This window comes from Sarcophilus harrisii, chromosome 3 (genome assembly GCF_902635505.1).
Source record: "Sarcophilus harrisii chromosome 3, mSarHar1.11, whole genome shotgun sequence".
Taxonomy (NCBI): domain Eukaryota; kingdom Metazoa; phylum Chordata; class Mammalia; order Dasyuromorphia; family Dasyuridae; genus Sarcophilus; species Sarcophilus harrisii.
The window spans coordinates 464064302-464084887 of NC_045428.1; positions in this window are offsets into that span (position 1 = coordinate 464064302).

Sequence of the window (20586 nt, forward strand, 5' to 3'; positions counted from 1 at the left end):
ATCAAAGAAGGTGCTCTGCTCTATAAGTAAAGCAGACTTTAAGTAGCTCAAAAGAAAAAGAGAGATGCACAAATTTAGAGAATCTACTTTCAGTGTTCAGATGGACTATTTGTGCTTCACCTGTGATAGAACATTCCAACTTGCACTGGTCTGATTAGCCACAGCCAGACACCTTAATATAATGGTGTCATTTCAGTCCTCTTGGAGAACAACAAACAGCAACCAGACAACAATCTGTCATCCTACCTCTCCTATCAGTTGACTAATCTTACTATTTTAATTTCACCATCTCTCACATTTGTCTCTTTTACTCATGTAATCCTTCTCTAGTTTTAATAAACTTTTAATTCTTTGGTCTGATCACTGTTCCTCTCCTCTATACATCATCCTCTGCATTATTATCATATGATTTTCCTCAAATTTAGGTTTAGTCTTATAACTTCCCTACTCAACAAACTTCAGGGGCTCCATAATTACTTCCTGTTATTGATTGAGATAAAATACTACTTCGTCTTTCTTTCATCCCTTTAAATTTTCTATTTTTTCTTAATTTTACATAATTTATTATTATTAATGTATTATTATAAATATGTGGGGATAGCTAAGTGATAGAGTGGACAGAGTTTCAGGTCTGAATTCAGAAAAATTCATCTTCCTGAATTCAAATCTTGCCTTAAACATTTACTAGGTATGTGACCATCGGAATATTACTTAATCCTATGTGCCTCTGTTCCTCATCTGTTAAAAAAAATGAACTGGAGAAGGCAATGGCAAATCACTCCAATATCTTTGCAAAGAAAATTCTTTAAGGTCAGGAAGAGGTGAACATCTCTAAAGAGCTGAACAACTTAAATATCTTATTTATAAACTAGCAAACATATTCCCACTGTATGTGTGTTTTCAAATATAGATAGATATATGAAAGAAAGAAATAAAAGAAAGAAAAAGAAAAGAAAGAAAGAAACAAGGAAAGAAAGAAAGAGAGAAATGCACCATCAAAGAAATCTTAAAGAAGTATCATCCAGAAGTATTGTGATAAGTTTTGGTTATCACGTTTTAGCAAATGCATTGAAAAGTATAGTATGACCAAAAGAGGGTGACAAAACTGCATGAAGATCAATTAATAAATGACCCAGGGATGTTCAGTGTGGAAAAGGTATTGTGCTTATTATGCTTGGAGCTGGAGGGAAGACTTCATTTCAAAGGCTGAAAGATGCAGAAGATAAATGTCAACTGAAAAGAATAAAAAAAATTCCTAACAATTAAAGTTAGCCAAAAAATAGATTAAACTAACTTATGAGATAGTAGTGAGGTCTCTATCAATGGAAGCCTTAAAATAAGAACTAGATTATTATTTGTCAGAGATATTGCAGAGAAGATTCGTATCTGGGTAGGGGTTTTTTTAGATCAGATTTTCTTAACCTGAGGTCTATGAACTTGTATATAATAGATAGACATGTAGATATCTATCTATCTATCTAACTATGTTCCTATCTATTTTATCTAGATAGATAGATACAGACATTTTTTCCAGGGATACACACAAAAAAGACTATGAGATTAAGAACTTCTGGAGTACATAGGGTCGTATACTTAAAGCTGGAAAAGACTTGAAGATCATTAAGTCCAATCCTAATCATTTTGCAGATGAGAAAAGAAACAGACACACAGATAAGTGACATGTCAAGCTTCACACAGTCATTCAGTAAGTACATCAGGCAGTATGGAACTAATGTCTTTCTGACCAGTGCTTTATCCACCACACCAAAGATTCTCAAACTTTTTTGTGGCCCCATATCAAAAAATTGTGATATATTATCAATAAATGATTTGTATATTTTATATATATCCAGAATCACATAAAAATTCTTGGGCAAAAAGGGGTCACAAGTAGAAAAAGTTTAAGAAGCCCTGTACTACACTGCTTGGAATCTCCTAGATGACCTCAGAGTTCCCTTGTAACTCTGAAATGCCATGATTCTAGGATACTACTTCATGAGATGCCAATTATGTAAGAAGCGAAATGGCTCCACTTTGAAAGCTACTGGGTGTCTGCAGTTTTACAATGGCAGAAAGACTCTTAGAAACATCAGAACTATTTCTGTCACACCCCTCAGCTTTCCCTAACCCGGCATAGTTTGGGATCATTGGGTTTCTGCTGCTTTATCTATTCATCAAAGACTTTTCTGGCTTTCCAGGAGTAATTGTTTGAAAAAATAGGAAAAAACAAAGCCTCCCAGGTTCCTACCAAAACACTTAGAAAAATTAGCCCAAACCCATGTGTCTGTGCCGACTCCCACGCAGCCAGCAGGAGACGGGAGCTGGGGCACAGCCCCAAATGCAGATCCCCTCCCCAGGGAGGGCATCCCACAGCCAGATACAGAAGTGCTTTCTTTTGACTCAAGAGGCAGACTTGGCACAGAGTTGTGACCACACAAAGGGTTATTTTTGAGGCCCAGGAGTAAGTCCTGACGTTTCTGAAAAGCCTGTGAGATTGGTCCCAGAGCTGGAACGATATGAGGCTTCACGTTTGATCACAATATCTCCGGTTCGGTAGCAGCCCCTTTTATCTTTCAGTCTAGCGTTTCTCTTAATGAGGGACGCACAGGACAAAGCTGAGCAGCGGCCCCTCGCCGGCAAAGCTGTGCCCAGCTCCGTGGGCCTGACTCGGAAGGGATGCAGCCAACTTTTCACTTTTCATTCCCATCCCCTTTCTGTGAGCTGGCGTCCTGTACCTCAGGGCCGAACACCGAGCCAGCTCCTGCAAGGAGTGGCCTAGCTTTGGAGGAAAATCACTCCAGGCCCACCATTTATTCAAGCTGGAGGTTACAACTGGAGGGCTGATGGAAAACACAGTCCACTTTCACCTGAAAGGATTAAGGCTCTAGGTGAGGTTATGCCTTTTGCAGACATGTCAAACAAACCAAAGCAGGTGACTCAGGGCCGGTTTCAGATTTCACTGTTAAGCATTTCATACAGCTGTGCAGAAAAGGAAGGAACAGATGTGTCTGCTCTCCTCTCTCCCTTTCCCTCCCTCTCCTTTTCCCTTTTCTTCATCTCTTTCTTTTTCTTCTTCTTTCTTCTTCATCTTTCTTCTTTTTCTCCTTCTTCTTCTTTTTCTCCTTCTTTCTTCTTCTTCTTCTTCTTCTTCTTCTTCTTCTTCTTCTTCTTCTTCTTCTTCTTCTTCTTCTTCTTCTTCTTCTTCTCTCTCTCTCCTCTCTTCTCTCTTTTTTCTATCTCTATTTTTTCCTATCCCTCCTTCCTCTGCCATCCCCTTCTCTCCCTTCCTCCCTCTTCCTTTCTTCTTTCTCTTTGTCTCTCTCAACATGTCTCTCTGTCTCTTCTCTCTCTTTCTCTTTCTCTATCTCCTCCTCCTCCCTCTTTCTCTCCCCTCTCTCCCTTTCCTTTCTCTCTCTCTCTCTCTCTCTCTCTCTCTCTCTCTCTCTCTCTCTCTGTCTCTCTTTTGTCTGTCTCTCTTTCTTGCTGTCCTTCTTTCCTCCCCCTCTCCCTTTCCTCTTTCTCTGTCTCTGTCTTTCTGTCTCTCTCTGTCTGTGTCTCTCTCTGTATCTCTGTGTCTGTGTGTCTGTCTCTTCCTATTTTGTGACCACTTTTATTTTCTTAAAGTGGTTTCTATTTCCATTGCATATTATTTAGCAGTCACAGCTAAGCAGGGATAGGAGAATAGAGATAGGGAAAAAAGTATCTTTGATGGAAGTCAGACAGGGGCACCCCAAAATAAAAAAGCTCTGTGCAAAACCAAAATAAAACAAAATAACTTAGATAGCTGGAATCTAAATGAGCTTCTCTGAATCCCACTCACATCTACATTAACTAATGACAATATAGTTTTAACATTCCTGAAGAAAGATCTTTCTTTGCCCTTTCTGGTCCTTTCAGCTCCTCTCAGAGAAAGAAACATACATTTAGAACTGGAAGCGAAGTTAGAAGCTGTGAACTCCAACCCTTCCACTTTCTAAATGCTACAACTGAGATTCTCAGAGATGACATAAAATTACCCAATGTTACAAGCTAGTTAGTGGCCATCATAATTTGAATTCAGGTTCTCTGACTTTTGTCATCATACCTCCTACCCACCTTGTGTAATAGAACCAAGAACATGAAGAATGAAAAGTGGATGCTTCCTAATGTAAGAATAAGGGCAAAGATAGTAGTGGCAACAGCTGCAGGAATACAATTCATATCAAAGAGAGGAAGGGGAAGACACAGGATGCCCAAGTTTTAATTTCCCCAGTGTCTGCTACCCGGCAATTTATTTCCTAGCCTAAGGGAACGTTTGCTAAGCTGAGTCTGAAATCATGAGTGCCAAAATGGTGGTGGGAACCCTGCCAGAAGCTTCTATTCAGTTTTGATGAGTATCCAGTGTTTTGCTTCTTCCTTTTGGAAACCAGGCTTGTGGGCCTCTGGGCCCAAAAAGTCCTCTGGAGATCAGTAGCATTGTTAGCTACAAAAGCCCTAAAAAGGGAACTAGGATGGGGGGAAAAAGAAAAAGGTGCTTGCATTTTTCCCCTTGCAGTTGTAGAAAATCTTTAACTTTCTGGTCACCAATATCTTTTGCAGGTTTACATTCCTCTGAATACTTCAAGGGAGCAAATATAGTATTATTTGGTGTGTTTTCAGCATTATTCTTATTGCTGACAATCCAAAAGACTTATCTATTCCATGCATGTGAGGATACAGATACAGCCTTAAAGATTAAAGAGAAGGAGGGAGAGACAAGGCACCAAAGACCATATTGAGGATTGATTGGGTTCCAGCAGCCCTCACCCACCCCCCTACATAATCGGGGCAAGCCAAAACTTACATTCTTCAGAATGTAATAGAATGTGAATAGAAGATTACAGATATAGTGTCACTGGTGATAAAACTAAAAGAACACTGATTAGGACAAGGTCTATAGAATGGGAAAGGAGAAAACAGGGCATTAAGGGAGAGAGTTAGGAAGGAAATGAGGGACTGATATAGTAGTATAACCTTTTGTGGATGTTGTGTTAAAATCCTCTGCAAAAGAATTTGTACAGTAAAAGTACACAGTGGTTACTTAAAAGTTTTTTGATCCCTTAGCACCTGAACTTTGGGAACCTTTCCCCATAATTTTTTTAAAATATGTAATTATACTGATTTTGGGGGGTTGGTTACAACATGAAATATTGAAAAAAAGTAATTCTGGTTCATTCTAAACATTTTAGAGTTTACATTATCAGCTAAAATATAAATCATTTCTCTTTTTTCAAATAACAAGAGTTTATGAAGTTGCAAATGAAAATAAGGACTTCAGAAACAAAAATATGATGACTATAATTGAATGGAACTACAACAAATGAAAAATCAAGAAAAGAATTTGAGAAAAAAATGAAAATCATTGAATTAAATTAAAGATTTTGAAAAAATAATGTGTTCTCATTCAAATAACACAAGCATTAGTTTCAAATCTTCCTGTTTTAACCCTGGCTCTCCTAATACAGGAAAGGATTTAGATTTGCTAGAATAGGAGTAGAGAGCAAGGTCACACAGCTAGTGTAAGTAGTTCAGTCTGGAATTTGAACTCAGGTTTTCTTGATTCCAGATCCAATTCTCAATCCATTGAACTACCTATCTCTCTTTCATTAGTGGATATCAATATTCCACATGTGGAGGAAGGTTGGAAAGTTGTGAGTGCAGAAGAGAAGAGAGCTGTGATATCTTTGAGTCTTTTTGCTCTGATTCTCTTTGGTTCTTTTGTTACTTCAGATACTTCTGGATTTCAGCTTCAAAAACAATAGAATATGTTAAGCCCACTTTGGTTGGTGAAAGAAAGGACTCTGACAAGACATGAAAAGACATGACAATCTCCTTCATGTCCCATCCCAGTTTGCTAGATTAGAGACTTTGGGAAACTTTCCCTTGGGTAAGAATGAAAACCTTCTATTTACATGAACTGATGCTAAGTGAAGTGAGTAGAACCAAGAGAACATTGTACACAATAACAGCAATATTATATGATGATTAAATCTGATGGATGTGGCTCTTTTCAATAATGAGGTGATTCAGGCCAAGTCCAATAGACTTGTGATAAAGAGAATCATCTGTACCCAGAGAGAGGATTGTAGGGATTAAGGGTGGATAGTATTTTCACCTTTTAGTTGTTTGCTTGCATTTTGCTTTCTTTCTATTTTTGTATTTAATCTGATTTTTCTTGTGCAGCATGGTAATTGTGGAAATATGTTTAGAAAAATTGCACATGTTTAATATATATTGGATCACTTGCTGTCTAAGGGAGGGAAAGGAGAAAAAAAACGGAAGACAAGATTTTTCAGGGGTGAATGTTGAAAACTATGCATATGTTTTGAAAATAAAAAGCTTTATAAAAAATTAAAGAGACAGAAAGGAAAAAGAAAATGTTTTCTCTGTTGAGCTCTCTCTCTCAGTATAGAATAGCTTATTCAATCTGTTTTATCTATGTTTGACTTCTGTTTTGTTATTGACTTGAATAAATGGTTTGCTTTGCCATTCATTATGCATGTTCACTGTGGAATTGTCTTTTGGTGGGAAAGGGTCAAGCTTTGGACATAAAGCTTGGAGTTCTCTTTTCCCCATTAAAGAAACAATTATCAAAAGTTTAGCTGAACTGGGAAACCACATCCCCTATTCTAATAATATTAAGGATGTAAATGGATAATTCTAGTCTATTTATTCTTCTCTTCTCTAAGATTTTGACCCTAATCTCCTGCCCCCTGGCTGGAAATAAAGCCTCCTTTAGATAAGGGGACAGAGACTAGAGATGACTATGCAGCCTCATTTTAAGCAAAATAATGACACGATGTACAAGATTTGAAGGTGTTGGGTAGAAAAAGGAGTAGCCTCATCAGCTTTTGTCTTCTCCCATTTCAGATCCATTTTCCCCATAGCTACCTAAAGCATCTTCCTTAATCATATAACTAATGTCATTACTTTGCTCAAAAATCCATAATTAACACCATTCTTCTAATTGCTCTCAGGATAAATTGTGAATTCCTTGCCAACCCACCTGAACCACTCTCTCTAGAACCAGACTAAGACTTAATCTTCTTAGGTTAATTTACAAACTGTTCAGCTCCTGCCACATATACTTTCCACTTTCTGCTCTGGCCTCAATAATCAAACAATACTATCTTGATTTGGGATTTTATAGTTATTAACTAACATTCCTTGTGACTATCTAAATCAAATTCCTTTCTCTGGCAACTAGTCACTTAGATGTGAAGTTTTCCTCATTAGAATTTAAATTTTGGGAGATAAATGTATATATAACTCATATTTATATTCCCATAACTAAGCACAGAGCAAGCTACATAGTAAGCACTTAGTAAATATTTTTCCATTCCATCTTTCCTTCTTTTCCTCTTTCCCTCCCTCTCTCCTTCATTCTTACTTTTCCTCATTTCTTTCCTTCTCTCATTCCTTCCCTTCCTTTCTTCGCTCTTTCCTCTGTTCCTTCTTCCCTCCTTTCCTTCCTACCTCCTTCTCTTCCTTTCTTCCTTTGTCTTTTCCTTCTTTCCTCCACTTCTTTTCTTTTATCCTTTCCTTCCCTCCTCCTTTTCTTCTTTACTTCTTTCCTTCTTGCCCTCCTTCCTTTCCCCTATTCCTTCTCTATTTCCTTCTGCCTTTCTCCTTTCCCTCTTTCCTATCTTCCTTCCTGCTTTTCTTTCTTCTTTCTTTCCCTCCTTCCCACAGCTTGTAAGGGTATCCACAATCTGGCTAGCACCTACCTTTTTCTCTTTTTCCATGCCAATTCCCCATCATGAGCTCTATGCTCAAGACAAACTGTATTATGAACCATTCTCCAAACTCAATATTCTCTTTCTCCACATGTCTCTATGAATTCGTACAAGTAAAACCCCATCTCTGGAGGATGCTCTTCTCTCATTTTCTCCTCCAGGAAATCAGATGCAGCTTTCTTCAAAAAGCACTCTCTCTCCTGAAGTCTGTTTTGACTATTCTGATTTAGTATTGATTCCTCTTCCCTTCCCTCCCTCCTTCCTAGGAGGATTTAAACTCCTTAGGGAAAGACACCATTTTCCATTTTGTCTTTTTATACTCATCACCAATCACAGTGCACAATAATGTTTAGTAAATGTTTGTGGAAATTAATTGGTTCATTTTAAAATATCTATAATGGAACAGAATTTACACAGACCTAAATAGCTATGCTTGACCATCATTAATCTTGAGAATTCCCAGGCAAGTTTCTAGTTTAGCAGAGTGCCTGGTACAGAATAGGCAATTAATAAATACTTATTGACTGACTGACTGTTGTGCTTATAGTTACTGTGAGATAGATATGAGTTCACTGGCCACATTATCCAAATGGAAAATCCTCTGATATTGGCTGTGGTATCTCTATTGTATTATATACCTTCCTGGTAACAGGGCAAAAAACATTTCTTTCCTCTATTCTCATCTAGTTTATCCTGTCCAGCAAGCCTATTGTCTGGTCCACTTATCATATAATAATAACTCATATAATTCATAGAGCATTTGCTTTGTAAAAGTGCTTTCAAAGGACAAGTGAATGGGAATGAATAGGCAAACAAAGAAAGCTAATGGAATGAATTAGTGACAAATTGTTATGGACATTTCTATGTTAAAATTCATTTATCCAAATGTAAATGGTTGCAAGCTTAGTTGGCTTTATTGATGTTTAATACAAAGTATAAAATAAATCATCAATGATTTTTAAAGTTCTTTAGATATCACAGTGCCAGTTCCAACATGTTTCCTGATCTCATTAATTTTGCTAAATTTTTTGCCAGCAAATTCAAGTTTCAACTCAATGGTGTTTCCCTGTGGAGACACCATTTTTGTTGCCTTTAATTTTCTAAACATCAAGCTGTCTCCCTTCAAACATACCATTTACTGGCCAAGCTAAGCTCACAAACACACCTGGGGGCCTTTAGAGAGTAGACACTTTTTTCCCCCACTTTAAGATCCAATCAATTCTATAAGCTGGAGGAATTAACCTTTGCTCCTACTTGGGCCATACTACTGATGGGGGTGGATCTGAGATCCCTGTTATGTTTTTTGTTTGTTTTTCCATAATTACAAACAAAAATACCTAAGCATACATGATAACAAAGTCCTTTTCAATTTCTTTACATGGAAATGCATAAGAATTATTTTATTATGCAGATGTTATCTCATTTTCTCTACTCATCAATCAAAGTTATAATGCATATTAGATACAGGACTATCTTTATTTCAATCCAAAGAAAAAATATGATAACATAAAGGACTCAGAATAACATATAAACAGTTGAAACAATGCTTCTTCCCTTTCCAAAAAGTAATACATTATACCCCCAGATGTATATAGGCCTTTGGCCTTATAATGCTACTCTACAATGATAGACTTCTCCTAGATATGAAATGAATTTGAGGTTGCAAAGGAGGTATCCCTCTTTCCCATAAATTCTATGCCATCCAAATAACTCACGTAGCTACGTGTAAAACCAGTCCAAGTGTTTGCTCTTCTGTATCATGATATACTTCCTTGCAGTTTTTCTACCCATGAAACCATATTCTTTAACCTCTTTTGTTCTAACAAGCCAGGTTTCCAGGCATTTTCCCTTTCTTTCTAGAAGCTTAGATCCTACAATTCTCTGGGAACACAGTCTTATCCAGGAGACCCTTCTCCTCCATTCTCACATCCATGCTTTGTGACTACATCCTCTCCAGCAGCCATAAGAGATAGCCAAGAAGTTATGGCAGAGCTTTCTCTCAAGGTGAGAATATGCAGTACTCCCTCGTGTCCTTGGTCCTCCATAATCCCGTTAGGAGCTCCTAGAGGAGTCCTGTGCTTCAACTTAGCTCTTAGCTCTCATGTTGTTCCTTCTCTAATGCCCAGCTCTACAGTCAACAGTACACTTTATATATCCAAAACAAAGGGATAACTTTTCACTGAATTATTTCAAATCGGTACAATTATCTCTACCTGCTGGTCTGCTAAGACTAAAGCACTCATTTTCTTTCTTTCTTTCTTTCTTTCTTTCTTTCTTTCTTTCTTTCTTTCTTTCTTTCTTTCTTTCTTTCTTTCTTTTATTATTATAGTAACTTTTTATTGACAGAATCCATGCCAGGGTAATTTTTTTTTTACAACATTATCCCTTGCACTCACTTCTGTTCCGATTTTTCCCTCCGACCCTCCACCCCCTTCCCTAGATGGCAAGCAGTCCTATATATGTTGAATATGTCCTAGTATATCCTAGATATAATGTATGTATGCAGATCCAAACAGTTTTCTTGTTGCACAGGGAGAATTGGATTCAGAAGGTAAAAATAACCCGGGAAGAAAAACAAAAATGCAAACAATTTACATTCATTTCCCAGTGTTTTTTCTTTGGGTGTAGCTGCTTCTGTCCATCATTGATCAATTGAAACTGAATTAGGTCTCTTTGTCAAAGAAATCCATTTCCATCAGATTACATCTTCATACAGTATCGTTGTTGATGTATATAATGATCTCTTGGTTCTGCTCATTTCACTTAGCATCAGTTCATGTAATTCTCTACAATCCTCTTTGTATTCATCCTGCTGGTTGTTTCTTACAGAACAATAATATTCCATAACATTCATATACCACAATTTACCCAACCATTCTCCAATTGATGGGCATCCACTCAGTTTCCAGCTTCTGGCCACTACAAACAGGGCTGCCACAAACATTTTGGCACATACTGGTCCCTTTCCCTTCTTTAGTATCTCCTTGGGGTATAAGCCCAGTAGAAACACTGCTGGATCAAAGGGTATGCACAGTAAAGCACTCATTTTCAATAAGGTTAACAGGCATAAAAGTCTAATTGATAGCCTCAACCCACTGGCCTAAACAATAGTCTCATCCCTTTAACCTCTGTAACTTGACAAGGTTCCTCTAGAAAACCTTTTACAGCCATAAGGAGAAAGCCTTTTGATCAACAAGTATAAGCCCATAAACCAAAATAGTTCCATTAAAGAATGAAATCAGAGCCAAGCCTTGCTCTAAAGTAAGGGTAATTCTCATTATATCACATATCATTCCATACAAATTTAGAGAAGTGAATAAAAGGAAGACAAATAAAGACATAACTTCTTATTAGAGGCTGCTCTGCCTTGATATATTCCAGTCTATCTCAAAGGGAAATCCAAAATATGCCTTAAACATGAATACAATTTGGTAATCAAAAGTTTCTGAGGACATATAAAAATATAACCTTATAAGTAAACATATATTACAATCTTTCCCTTATTTTCAGTAACATATTAGTGTCTTTAATTTCTATTTGGCTAAATATCAAGACTCTCATTGCTAAAGGTAATAATGTTCATTCTTGGGGTTAATTAATAAAGCCTAGAGAGATGAGGACTCTGAGATTTTAAAAGTATTTTATTAACAGTAAAGCATTTGTTTATTCATATCTCTAAGTCTTTGTGATCATACTGTCATCTAAACTTGCTGTTTTCAAACGATTTGATGGGTTACCATGTGAAAGATGGATTAAAGTGATTCTGTTTGACCCTAGAGGGCAAAACTGGGAGCAGTCTGGAAACATTCAGAACAGCTGCAAATAAAGAAAATCAGCCTAACAATTAGAACTGTCCAAAAGTAGAATGAGTTGACTCTGCCCTCAAGCAGAGGCTATAAGACCATATCTTAAGAATGCTTTATAAAAGAAACCTGATCAGATTTGGATTTGACAAATCTGAGATTCTATGATTCTGTGGATTATTATCTGTGTGATGCAATTTACCTTTTTTTATCTATTTTCTGATTTCATCACTGTCTGCTCAGACATGGGCTGCAGTTTCCCAGTTTTTTTTTATGGCTACTGCCTGGTCCAGAACCATTTCAGACCTGTCTTTCATTTCATTTTAGGATATGGCAGGACATGCTGAGTCTGCCAATCATATTTCATGCAGAGCTTATAATTTTCACTCTCGGGGTGTTAGTGACTCTGAAGTAATTAAATTCACTGTGGCTCATTAACAAATGCATTTCTTGAAAACACAAGACTCATATATAGATCAATGTAAAGCCACCCATGGAATTCTAACCAAAGGGTTTCCATTTCATGTTTGTCACAAATGTCCAAATTTGAAGTGTTTCTAGAGAATATTTGAATAAGCAGTAAGATGAAAGAAAATTCAAGTGGCTGGACAGTTCCCTATTTATTGTATGTTTGAGGCGTCTTGAAGACATATGTTATCCTTTTTCAAAGTTGGTTGTAAATCATACTCACTAAATTGCTTCCAGATTTGTCTTTTTAGGCCAAGAATTAAAATGACAGCTCTATCAGCCCAAACACTAATTTTTGCCCAGATCACACACCCTTTTACAAACTCTCTTTGCCCAATATAGAAAAAGGAGATACCAATCCAACAAGTCATCTTTACTGCAGGCCAGCAGATGTGCTGTCTGGATTGGAAGTTGCTGTTAGCAATTCGGTTGCATGATTTAACTCAGAGCTCACTTGTATGCTTCTAGGAAGAAAATTCGCCATAACTGATCTCTACTCCTCCTCTCCTTCCAAAAAAGAAAATTCTACTCTGATCTCTGAAAGTTATACATTAGTAAAAACTACAGGATAATCCATTCAACAGAACATGCAAGTTTTCTAAAAAGAAAAATTTCCAATGTTTTACATCAAGCCACATCTCCAAGTTCTTAAGTCAAGTGAATCATATTTCAGAAGGAAAAAAATTACTTTTAATAGATGTTATAACTTTTATTTTAGGATCTGAATGAATCAGTCCTTTTAAGAGAACAAGTGACATTGCTTGTTTTTTGGAAGCAAGCTTGAATATAACCTTATATGAAGATGCCTAACAATTCCTTAAGAATCAATAATACAAAGTATTCCCAAAATCTTAGTGTGATTTTAAGCTATTAAAGAAAAAAAAAAAACTGCATCAAGTCTTTTGTTACACCATGTATTACTCCAGTCATCTACTGGATTAGTGATTTCATCAATATGGTATTCCCTTCAAAGATGCAGATAACAGTCAATCCATTCTGTGTAACCCTTGTTCTTTCTTCTCATCTTAGGGGCTCCAAAAGTAGGGGGAATAGGAAAGAAACTTCCTTTCTCTTATTTTTTAAATATCAAACACACAACAATGAAACATGTAAATAGTCCATTGGTTTCTATTTTGTCTTAGTATATGTTATTACTACTAATATCCTGTATTAATACTAATAATAATAGTATTAAAAATTAATACTAATATTAGTAATAATCCATACTAATCAGTATTAGTAATAATACTAATATACACAATATAGTATATTATGATATTTCATCTTATTATTACTAGTTCCCTGTGACTATAGTATGATAATACCATACATTTTTAAAATAACATAACAGTTTTTATATAATTCCTAATTTAAAATCCCAAGAGCTTAGTAAAGAACTATAACCCATAATAAAATGTTAGCAAATACTAGTTGGCTAATTGGTTAATATATTTATTGGGAATCAGTATTGTACAATGCACAAAAACTGTCAAATTCAAATAGATATAAATCTCAATAAGTTATATATTAACTTAGAATAACCATACATTAATTAGGTTGTATCTTTTATTTGATTTTCATATTTTATTTGCTTCAGACCTTACTCATGAAGTTTTGTGAGAATTTTGTTGACTACTGGCAGGCCATGAATTTAACATCTCTGAGATAGAAAAACAGTCTTGGAGTCAGGATAATTTGGGGTAAATTCCTATGTCTGATATGTAATAGCTGAATATCCATGAATGTTACTGATCTTCTGGATTTTGTGGCAATCCTCTCCAGTAATTTGAAGACAAGTTTATGACTTACATTGATGGAGGAAATTTTTGTATCAGTATTTTCCTGAACTGATGAAACCAAAAGGATCTATTCCTATCCAAAGGGCTATCAAATTTTGCACACCCTTTGATCCAGATCTCTACTGGACCTGTATCCCAAAGAGATCATAAGAAAGAGAAAAGGATTCACATGTGCAAAAATGTTTGTAGTAGCCCCTTTTGTAGTGGCAAGGAATAATTGTAACCTGAGTGGATGCCCATCAGTTAGAGAATGGCTGAATAAGTTATGGTGTATGAATGTTATGGAATATTATTGTTCTATAAGAAACGATCAGCAAGATGATGTCAGAAGGACCTGAAGAAACTTATATGAACTGATGCTAAGTGAAGTAAGTAGAACCAAAAGATTAATGTACCCAGCAACAACAAGATTGTATGATGATCAATTCTGATAGAAGTGACTTTTTTCAAAGGCAACGTGATTCAGACCAGTTCCAATGGTCATGTGATAGAGAGAGCCATTTGCTCCCAAGGAGAGAACTATAGGGACTTACTATGGATTACAACATAGTATTTTTACTTTCTTGTTGTTTACATTTTTCTTCTTTTTTCTTTTTGATATGATTTTCTTCAGCATGATAATAGTGAAATATGTATAGAAAAATTACACATATTTAACATAGATTGGATTACTTGCCATGTAAGGGAGTTGAGGGGAAGGGAGGGAGAAAAAAATTGGAATACAAGATTTTGCAAGGGGGAATGATGAAAACTATCTATGCATATGTTTTAAAAATAAAAAAGCTTTATTTTTTAAAAGAATCTATTCTCTATCTCTCAAAAAAAAAAAAGATGCTCTTTGTTTTCCATTGCATTTTGTTGATCCTAAACTATAGTGATGTATAGTTTAGTTCAAATGTATAAAACTTAATAAAATATGTTACCTATACTCCATGACATTTTATTTCAATCTGTATATCCCCAGGGTCTAGTATAAAGCTTTGCACAAAGTAGGTTCAGAACAAAGATTTGTTTTGTTGGATGATTAAAATCAAGAGAAAGATAAAAGATATGAATGAAAGATGCAAATGCTATTCTTCCAAAATTGGATTAAGAGATGCATATGTATATACAATATAAAATAGATACAGAGTCTATGGATGTCCATACTAATGAGATAGCATGGAGAGTGGATAGAGAACTGGTTTAAAAGTTAATAAGGTTTAATTTACAGTCCTGTTTCTTGCTGCATGAACTTGAGTTGTTGATCTGCCTTCAAAGAAGGAATTTCCAAACTGGAATTTTCCTATATCAGTGAACTCATACATGCATGTATATATACATATACATAAACAATGCATGAAGAAGTATGTAGTATTTATATATATACATGCATCAAAAATGTACATGTACACATGTATTCCTATGTGCACTTGTATCATTGTGAATATAACTACATATGAATTTATGTATACCATATATTTATTTCATGTGTGTATAAATGGTTACTATATTTGTGTTTTTATGCAAGTTTACAACAAAGAAAAATTCACTGTTGGCACCTATATTAAAACTTGTGCTTGAAATTTTCAGTGAATTGATAATATCAACACATAAGAAAAACAATAAAAATTCCATTTACGATATCTATTACTTCTCAGCTATTAATGAATTTCTTCTTCCAGAGAACTCAGTGGTCATCTTGTAGACTTTAAAATATTAGCTGACTACTTTCATTTTTTCAGCAAGATCAGATTTGTTGTCTGTTGACAGAGGAGATTGCTGACAGAATATAACACTTGCTCTCCATACCCAGCATCAGAAGACTTGGAATGGTCTCCACATGGTTCCCAAAAAGTCTGGAGGATTTAATACATAATTAACAAACACACACCAATACCGCATAACATCTGGAAAATGAGACATAGAATACATCATAGCATCTATTTGAAATGATTGTATAAATATGTTCAAAAGTCCAATATTCCCACAGCATGTAGTTGTTTTTCTTTTACATGACAATGATCATCAATATTAAGTGTTGGATACTTAGAAGACATCTTCATTTTGCTTTAACTTTAGATGGGATATCAAAAAATGGTGTATTCTTAAGTCATCAAAATATTTGCTTTTCTTTTGTCCTTAAAGGAGATTATTGTTCCTAATCACATCCTACAATCTCATAGATCCATACTCTCTTCTTTCTCAAGTGAAAACAGGCTAAATCATATTGAATATCAAACCATTTGTCTTTGTTTATTGCCTATTAATATAAATCAGAATCTATCTGCTATTTTTCCTCCATATATGAAATCCATTTCGACAACATCATGAGATGACATTGCAAGGTGTGCAATATTGTAGAACATAACTTTAAGGCAAATGATTTGAACTTCTTTGGTGTTGATTCTAGATTCTATATTTGAAACTTGAAAAAACATTTAGAGCCATTTAGGTTCAATATCATTGTTCTGCATATAAAGAATGGAGGCCAGGAGATTTTCCAAAGATCATGTATGTATTAAGTACTCAAAGTGGAATTTGAACCCAGATGCTCAGATTTCAAACACAACACACTTTTCACTATATTACACTGCAAATGAGTGATATTAGCTTAAAACTTCCATTTTTTATTCACTTTGTGAGTATTTAGAAAGTCTCTATTTAGCTTTATTGTGATAGAATCGGTAAGTTTGAGAAATGAAATTCATTGTGTGTTACCAGAAATGAAAGTGTCTACTATGGTAAATGAGTTACCTTAAAGGGAATCAACCATCTTTGTGAATGTGATCTCATTGAGATTCTATGCCATTGTAAACAGGCATCTTCCCTTCTAACATGAATAGAACAGACCTGAGAATATAAATGACATTAAACCTAGGAATCAATAATCAGTGATTTAATAATAGAAGTTAATTACTATGGTACCACAAGAGCTAGTCAGGCACACAAAGAAAGCCATAAATTCTCTCTGTTTGTGAAAATATGTGTATGTACCTCAGAAAACATTTTGAATGTGGTGCTTTTATTTACTCTGATATAGTGACAGTCTTTGAAGTTAGAATGAATGCTTCTAGTTGGTAAACCAAGGACCTGTTGGGATCAGTATATGGTAAGTGGCTGCTGAAAGGGAGATCTTACCTATTTTCACAAACTGCAAAAGACAACAATTCTTTTCTGTGAAACGGGAAATGATGATGGATGAAGAGAAGAAGAAAGGTGAAATTCTAAGAAGCCCTCTGAGCAGAATACAAAACAGAGGTTATAGGAGAATTTCAAGGAGATTTTATTTATTTTATTTAAAGGAAGCTCTGGAGTTGCAGAAAACAACAGAGACATTTTCAAATATCAGTCTTCTCTCAACCCCTCACTTGTAAAACCCCAAAACCTGGAGTGAGATGGTACAAGCAAAGAACAATATTAATTCTCTTCCACTACAGAGAGAAGAGCTGAACTTTACAAACTACTTATTCAGATCCAAGAGTGTTGCCTTTGGACTCAGAGACTCAAATCTCAGTTCTATCACTTACTGTCTGCACATCTTCAGGTGAATCATAATTTTCTAACACACCTATAATATGAGTCTTGGAATAGATGACCTAAATGGTGAGAGTCACTTCAAACTTTAAATCAAATTATAAATGTTCTGATGATTTCTTAGTACAATGGGAAGATTGAACCAGATAATCTCTATACAGCATCTTCAAGATCTAAATCTGTGATCCCATTCTAGTCTGTCTTGAAAACCTTATAGGAAAATAATCTTTCCCTCTATAATATATAATAATATAATATAACTAAAATGACCTCAAAAAGAGGCCTTTTAGCCAATCTAGACAGTATAAGGAGTGGAAGTGAGAATGAAATTCATCCCAAGTACGGAAAGCAACCCACACCAAGGCAGGGAGGGAGAGGGTGAGAGCATTTTCTGTGAGGAATAGGAAGACGACCAGTTTGTCTGCACCATGAAGTGGATGAAAGGGGGTACTGTCTTATAATCTTGGAAAAATATAGGTTAAAGCCCAGGTAGTAAAGGATTCTAAAAGCTAAAAAGAGTCAAAAGGAATCACTGGAATCACCTGAGAAGGGAAGTGATGTGGCCATCTATGTGCATTTGGAATACTATTTTGGCACCTATATAGAAGAGCAAGGAGAAACTTGGGTGACAATAGCCTGAGATCAGGTGGTAACTGTGTCAGCAGAAAGAAAAAGAATCGATATGTGAAATGATGAGGAGATGAAATTGATAAGAGTAGGAAAATACTTAGATATCAGGGGTGAAATATGACTTCCAAGTTGTAAATGTTCTTCCTTGCGATGGCCCTACAAATAACTAAAGACATCTTTTTTTTCTTTGACATGAATCTTCTTTTAAGTAAATTTCCTTCCTTCAAATAATCTTCACATGGTTTTATTGATGTTTTACCATGCTGTTTGTTCTCTTCCTTCCAGTAATTATAAAGCTTCTAAATATATTCCTAAAAATGTGGTTCTTAGAGTAAAATCCAATACTCAAGATATGGTTTGACCAGGACAGAGCAAAAAAAAAAAATTATCATCTTCCTCATTTTAGATGCTAGACTTCTATTACTACTTACCAATAACATACTGCCTTTTTTATTCTACTAGTCAGGGCCCCAGCCTGATTGATATACAACATCATTCATTAAAAATTCTCAGTGCTACTGAAAATGATTGTAATATCTCTGGGAAACACTATAGTAATGTACCAAAAAAGAACTCTGTACCCAGAAACATGGAATCTAGTTCCAGATCTGCTCAGTCCTTTTTGGGTTCATAATTCTGCTTGCTCTCAGCTCTGCTTGCTGTAAAATAAGTGTATTGGACTAGATGATCCTTTCCCAACGCTAAAATATTCTGGGTAAACGACAGTGTCCTCATTTTTCAGATGGGAAACTAGGCCAGGCAATGGTTTATAACTTAACATCACAAGTCAACAGTCCAGCCAGGAATGTAACCCTCTACTGGTGACCCTCTGTCTGGTGCCCTAAATAGTTGTTTGCATGCTGAGAGAGCACATCAAAGAAATGACAACCAACAGCTGAAAGGCAGTTTTAAATTTGAAAGGTACATGACTCATGACCACATCTGATGAAGCTGACTCAGTAGTCTAGTGAGAGAGAGGAATGTGTCATACTGGAATGGAATGACAACTCTGTACCTTTGAAGGAGTAAATTTAAAGTAAAAATTAGAAATTTAGAAAATAAATATATTTTCCTATTACTGGAGCAAGATGTCAATTCTGATTTGGAGGGCTTATTTCGTTTCCCCAGAGAAATTCTATGGAGTATAGGTCTGGGTGGAGAAAGAAATGAGCAAAAAGGATAATACCCTACAATGCACAGGGCAGGTACAACTTCAGCCTGTAGTTCGATGGGGAAAACTCCCATGGAATCACCAATTTTGGAGAGAATTTCCTGTGAACAGGTATATATGTACCTAATAAGCAATGCGTGAAGACAAAGGCATATTTTGACTATGGAATTTTATGAAGAAATGATAAAATGATAAATTTAGAACAATACGGGGCCAGAGAGGTAGTTTAGTTTAATTCCCTTGCACAAGATCACACAGGTAGCAAATAGCAGCTCTGAGATTCAAATTAAAGTCCTCTGATTCCAAATTCAGCACTTCTTACATTGTATAAAGAAAGTCTCAAGGGTCATTATAACTAAGTACTTCCATAATTTACTATTAATACTATTTAGATAATAGAACTGTGAATATAGAACTGAAAGAGTCCTCAGAGACTGTCAGGTTTGTCACACTCTCTCACCCTTGATTTTATAGAAATGAAAGTTGAAATCAAAGGAACTTAAAGAATAAGAAACATCAGAAATGCAATTTGAAGCTAGATGTTCCGTCTCCAAAACCAGTGCTCTTCATGCTGTCACATTACTCCCTCATTGATACATAGTGCAAAGTACTTTGTACAAGAATATAGGAAAAAATATTTCTTTAAGAATATGAAAAGGATTCATTGCATGGGTTTACTAATCATCTCCTTGAAAATGACTCACACATATATATATAGCTACCCACAGGCTCTCCCCAGAGCTTTAGCCCCACCACCACCAAAGAGGACATTTCAAATTGAATATATTGTATGTATCTCAAACTCAACATGTATAAAACAGACCTCATTGACTTTTAATCTGTCCCTTTCTCCAACCTTTCTGTTTCTATAAAAATGGCACTACTATTCTACCAGTCTCTTAGGTTTGTAATCTCAATGTTATCTTTACTACTCACTACTCTTCATCCTGAATATCGAATAATTACCAAATTTTGCCATTCCTACATTCATAACATTTCTCCTATCTTCCCCTTTTGTCATTAGTCACACAACTGCCACTTTAGTTCCGTTCCTCTTCACCTCTTGCCTGGACTATTGTAATGTCTTCCTAATTAGTCTCTAATATCCAAATCTATTACCAGAGGTAATCTTAATCAAAGTCCAGTATAGGTGTTCAATAAAATCTCTTGCCTCATCATGTAAAACTAGTGTCTATACAGATCAATAAAAGCACATACATTGAATAGAATGGCAAGGAGTTTAATCTTGTTAATATTCAGATTTATACATTTCGAAGAAAGAGTAACAGAGTTAGGACTTGGGTTTAGTACTAGTATGGTCACAAGGACAAGTAAACAACCATTGCTAATTAATCTGTAAAATGACAGTGAAACTATGAATATACACAACATTTTTGTGTAAAAAAATTGCAACTACCCTCCACCAAAATCATTAAACTATGCAT